The sequence below is a fragment of the Lipotes vexillifer genome, unplaced genomic scaffold, assembly GCF_000442215.2.
Source record: "Lipotes vexillifer unplaced genomic scaffold, Lipotes_vexillifer_v1.1 scaffold2072, whole genome shotgun sequence".
Lineage (NCBI taxonomy): Eukaryota > Metazoa > Chordata > Mammalia > Artiodactyla > Lipotidae > Lipotes > Lipotes vexillifer.
The window spans coordinates 1-5,373 of record NW_006799275.1 but is presented as its reverse complement, the minus strand read 5'-3'; the positions used below and the strand labels follow the sequence as shown (position 1 = coordinate 5,373).

Sequence of the window (5,373 nt, the reverse complement as noted above, 5' to 3'; positions counted from 1 at the left end):
CTAGGTGGAGTCCCTTTATCCTCATTTAGAGTCACTAGATTTCCAGTCTCTACTGAGTGAGGCTGTTTGTTCCCCATAGGCCAAGGCCCTCGCCTCCCCGAGACCACCCCCAGTGGAAAGAGGGGGCAGGTCAGCCGGAAAGCTTTGTCCTGGGCCTCCTGGGGCTGACCTCAGGGGCGGGACTCTGCATTCTCCTCTGTTCTGGAGTGAGTGGTCCTCTTGCTCCTCATTCAGGGTCCTCATCGTGATGCCTAACCAGACCCAGGACTCCACCCACCACTCCCCTGAAGCTGTGCTCCTCAGAACAAAGGCATTACCTTCTTGGGAATTCTGAATTGGAAGTCAGGATGAACCAGATCTGTCCAAAGCTGTTGGGGTCTTCTGAGGAGCAGGACTTTACAAGGCCCCACTCTTCTGGAGTCAGTGGCCCCCCCCAGTCCTAACTCAGGTTTCTTACCTTGACTTCAGGTAGCATATGGGACTCCACCCTCCCTACTGTCTGTCTGCCAGCCTCAGGCCAAGGCTTTCACCTTCCTGAGACACCAGAAGGGGAGATAAGAGTCCTATTCCCTGGCTACCCCTGCGGGGGCCTCTGTGTGGTCCCCTTTGTTATGGGGAGTCCACTCATCAGCACCCAGTGTCCTCACCCTGAAGCAAATTAAGGCCTGTTAGGGTCTCCTACTTGGGCAGAATTGGAGATGCTGCCACAAGACCAAGGAACTCACCTCCCTGAGAACCTCTCCACCCTCGCCCCGGAGGAAAAGAAGGGGTACCTTCAGACAGACAGCTCTGCGCATGGCCACGCAAGGGAGAAAGCAGGGTAGACTTTGCGGGGCCCCCTTCTGTTCTAAGGTCCTCACCTTGAGTAACTGTCAGAGGCTGGGACTCCTCCCTCCACTGACCTGAGGACGCAGCTCTTAACCCAAGGCTTTTATGTCCCTGAGGAACTTGAAGAGTAAATGAGGAGATGCTGATCTTTTCAGGGCATCTGACATTGCATGTGTAGAAGACCCCATTGTCACCGAACAGTTTTCTTTTTATTCATACCATTCACTTATTCAGCGTTACTGTTACTGTATTCCAAAACGGTGCTTTGGGAACAGGGCCCCTTTTATCCCATGAGATGCATTTTGGAGTGGTGAGAAGAAAAATGAATTAAAAGACATAAGGTCTGCCTTAGGCTGGGAGGAGTGGAAGACTGTAGGCTCTAGACTATTCCAGGCCAGGGGACTAGGCCCAGCAAGGTCACTTAAATCAGTCTTGTGAACTTGAGAAATTTGCAAGTTATTCACCTATAAAGGGAGTCTGCTAAATCCTATCCTGCGTGAATGTTGGAATGTTATGTACTACATGTAAAGCAGTGGCATACTCATTAAGAAATATTGGGTTTTTGATGAATGGCAGTTATGATATGATGATTATGAACCCCCAAAATACCACCCTCCCCTCAGAGTTTATTTTTAATCCAGTAGGTAGCAGAGAATATGCAGTGCACTAGGACAAAACAAACAAATACTCACAAATGAGCTAAATCAGTCAAAGTATCTTTTATTTCTACCAAAAGAAAGTTTAAAAGAAATAAGGTAAACCATGAATTAAATGGCTTTTACTCTGTTTTCTCCATTTTTTGTTTCTGAATATTTTCTGTGGTCGCCTTTCACACTTCCATGACAATGTCTATTGCAGTGCCATGTTTTCTACTTCTGGATCATACAGAAAATATAGATGGTTCGTGAATTTCTTTTACATATACCAAAACTGTAACTTTAGAACGCTTTAAACAGCAATAAATATGCAAGCAATGTCATTCACGAATTCCTATTCTTAAGAAAGCACACTATTATAAGAAGAAAACATTTGAAAAAACCGAAATAAATCAATAGATAATATATAGAAGTTACTAGTTTAAAACAGGAAGATAAATAAGATCTATACTTTGTTCCCTCCACCCCTACTGCTCTGCACTATTTAGGAGCTTGACTGCTCTCTTCCAGAACAAAGTGAGCAAACTGCCCGCGGCCTCCCTCCCTAGATGTGGGAGGAGCTGCGGGCCTTGGCCCTGGAAGGGGCTCTGCCCTCAGCAACAGCTGCAGCCCTGGCCGCGGCTCTCACTCCTGCTCTCTCTTCCTCATCTTTCAGAGCCTCCTCATAGAGATCTGGGAAGGCCCTGGGGACGGTACCAGTGGCCTTGGCCAGAAACTCCAGCACTTTCATCTTGCTGGTTTCAGCGTGGGCTCTCGGGCCCCACAGGAACTCATAGCGTGGAGGATCGCTGTTGGGCACCTGGCGGTACGTCAGGTACTTCTGCTGCACGAAATCTTTGCTGATGAGCCTCCTGGGCTCCCCGAAGATCAAGTGCCTCCTCCCAGCATACAAACCCAACGAACTGAGGAACTCCCAGAGCTCCTCCTCGGTGGCACGGTTGCCCTTCTTGAAGATCGTGCCCAGGAGAATCATCAGGAGACCGGAGGTGGGCAGCCCCGACCCATCACTTGGACTTCCCTCGCTGGGGAGGGCCAGCTTGCTGATGAGGATGTAGCAGTGGTTGCTGGGGTCGACATCCTTCAGCTCGAGGCCAAAGACCACCTCCATGATCTCAGAGGCTCTCCTGAGGATCTCAGGGAAGTGCTTCTTATACTTCCTGTTGACAGCCTTCAGCAGTGCTGCCTGCGGGATGAGCTCCTTCGTCTGGTACTTGTGCAGCAGGAACTGCACCAACATTCTGGCCTTCCTGGTCAGAGGATCTCTGCAACTGCTGTGAATGGAAGGTGCTGCCTGGGAGGTACCTGCACTTTTCTCATCTTGGCCCTGGGCACCCTCTTCAGATCCTGGGCATGAAACCCCTTCATCACGAGAGGTAGTGGCTGGGGCTCCCTGAGGCTCCTGGTGAGTGCCAGCAGCAGGGGAGCTCGGGGGAGTACCCCGAGAAACAGAAGCGGGGGGTGAGGGCGACTCTTCTATCTCTTCTGCCGCCGCCGCCGCCGCCTCCTCAGTGGCCTGGGCACCCTTGAGACTCTGAGTCTCCCCGTGGGCCTGGTGGCGTTTCCCGCGGGCACGGCGCTTGCTCTTCCGGCCTCGAGGCATGATGACACAGGTCAGGGCCAGCAGGCGGGAGTGTGGGCAGGAAGGCAGGCAATGAGGGCACCTGGGGGAGGGACAAGGAGATGCTGTGAGCACCTTCAGCGGAGAGATTCCTCCCTGGCTTTAACCAAGGCCGCCTCTGCAGGGTCCTTGAGGGCACTGCTCGAGGACCCACAGGGCTCCTGTTCTCCTGCTCAGCCTGTCCCCTGAGACCCCTGTGGAGGACGGTAGAGTGAGCCTTAGGGCACAGCCAGCCAGCCCTGCCTGGGCGGTACTGGGGTGACAGTGGGGGCTGGCAGGGGAGGTAGGTCCCCGCGGTTCCCATTCAGAGTCAGGATGACAGTTGTTGGCGAGACTCCCCCACCCCCACCCCCACATCCCCTCTGCTGCTCTGAAGTTGACACCACCATCTTCCATGACACCCAGGAGGAGGAAAGGAGGGAGCGTTCAGCCCACCACCGAAGGGTCCTGGGACCCTCCCTTCTGCTGCCTGGTGGCTGCCCCTTCAGATCAAAGTTCTAACCTCCCTTGGACCTGGCAGAGGAAATTACGGGCAGTGTCAGCCTGACAGTCCTTTCTTGGGAGTTTAAGGGTTGACAGGAGGGGACAGGCCATATTCTCTCTCGTCCCTTCTCTTCGGGGTGGGTGACTCCCTTAGTCCTCACTCGGGGTCCTCCCTGGACGGCCGGTGCAGACTGGAGCTCCTCTCTTGCCCCGAGGGCCATCTGCTCGCACCAGTGCCGGCACCTCCTCGAGTCTCATTAGGAGGCAGTGAGGGTGACCACGCGGCCGCACGTGACAGAGTTTTATCAAGCCTGCAGCGTGCGGCAGACAGGTCGAGGCCCTGTGGTTGGCGGCCCCACTGGCCCTCACTCAAGGGCTGGGGCTGACTTCTTGGGAGTGCTTAGGGACGCGCCTTCTGCTGGCCTGCACCTCCCCTCTCAGACAGCAGCCCTCCCGTCTCCGTGTGTGGCCAGAAGGAAGCGGCTGACAACAGGGGAGGGGTTCTGAGGTGCCCTTGCGACGGGGGGGACGGCCCTCGCCCTGACTCCTCCCCGTACCCTGGAAATCCTCCCTCTGCTGACCTGCGGCCAGCCCCTCAGAACAAGGCCCCCTCCTCCCTGAGTCTCCCGCGTCCGTCCATCTGTCTGTCCGCGTTCGCACTGAGGGAGCCCCTCAGTCTTTAGACCTGCCCGGAGGCTCCCAGGCCGACGTCAGGGGCGGGGTCCGCGTGGCCGCCATTCTGGGGTGTGGAGCCCCTCGGTCCCCACGAGGGTCCCGTCCTTCACTCCACAGGGCCTGGGGCGCTCCCTCTACTGAGCTGAGGCAGGGTCCAGCAGCCTCAGAGCGAGGCCTTTCTTGCCCGAGACCCCGCGGTGGAAGCGGATGGACTTTGGGCCTAAGAGCCAGGCCCGAGCCTCTGGGGCCGAGAGCAGGGGCGGGGTGGGCGGGGCCTGTGTGGCCGCCTCTTTTCGGAGGCAATGGGGATTGGGGGTGCCGGGGGCGTGTCCCCGCACTTCTAACTGGGGTCACCTCACACCTTGACACCGGACGAGACGTGGCACTCCTCCCGCGGCTCACTCTCGCCGGACGTCAGCTCTCAGAAATGGCCTCGCCCCGACAGCGCGGTTAGGGGGACGTCACTTCCGGTCATGCGCATCTGGGCTCCAGGAGGACAGCAGGGGCGGGGCGGGGCGGGGCGGGGCGGGGGGGGGGGGGGGGTCCGGGGGAGCCTCCCCAAGGCCTGGCACGAGGGCCTTTCATTGACTCTTGGCAGGCCCTGGGACTTTTCCCTCTGCTGAGCTGAGTCAGCAGGCGTCACACCTTGGCTCTCATTTCTGTCGGCACCCCCAGCCGGAAGCATCTGGGGCCCTGAGCCTCACAGCCATGCCTGGGTCCCCCGAGACTGACAGTGAGGGCTCTTTGGGGCCCCCTCTTCTATGGTGGATGCTGCTCTCAATCCTCTCTCAGTGTCTTCTCTTGACTCCCTGTAGGTGCTGGGCTACCTCCCGTCTGCTGACCTGAGGCCAAGGCCTCACATCAAAGACATCAACTCCCTGAGACTGCTGGTGTGCAGTGCAGGCACATCTCATCTGGACACTTCTGCCTGGAGCCTCCCAGAGGTGGCTGCTGCAGGTAAGATGAGCTGAGGGGAAAGGAGGCGAGACTCTCTTCTGTGGTTTGGAGCCCGTCAGGTCTCACTCGAGGTCCTCACATTGACTGCTGGCGGGGCCTGCGATTCCTTCCTTCTCTGGTATGAATCCATCCCTGTCCCCAACCATGCCCCACAGA

The 5,373-nt window shown here is 56.8% G+C and overlaps 1 pseudogene; it reads right to left on the bottom strand.

Moving 5' to 3' along the window:
• Positions 1-2,028: 2,028 nt before the first annotated feature.
• On the bottom strand, positions 2,029-3,084 carry LOC103069172 (melanoma-associated antigen B4 pseudogene; annotated as a pseudogene).
• Between the last annotated feature and the right edge of the window lie 2,289 nt (positions 3,085-5,373).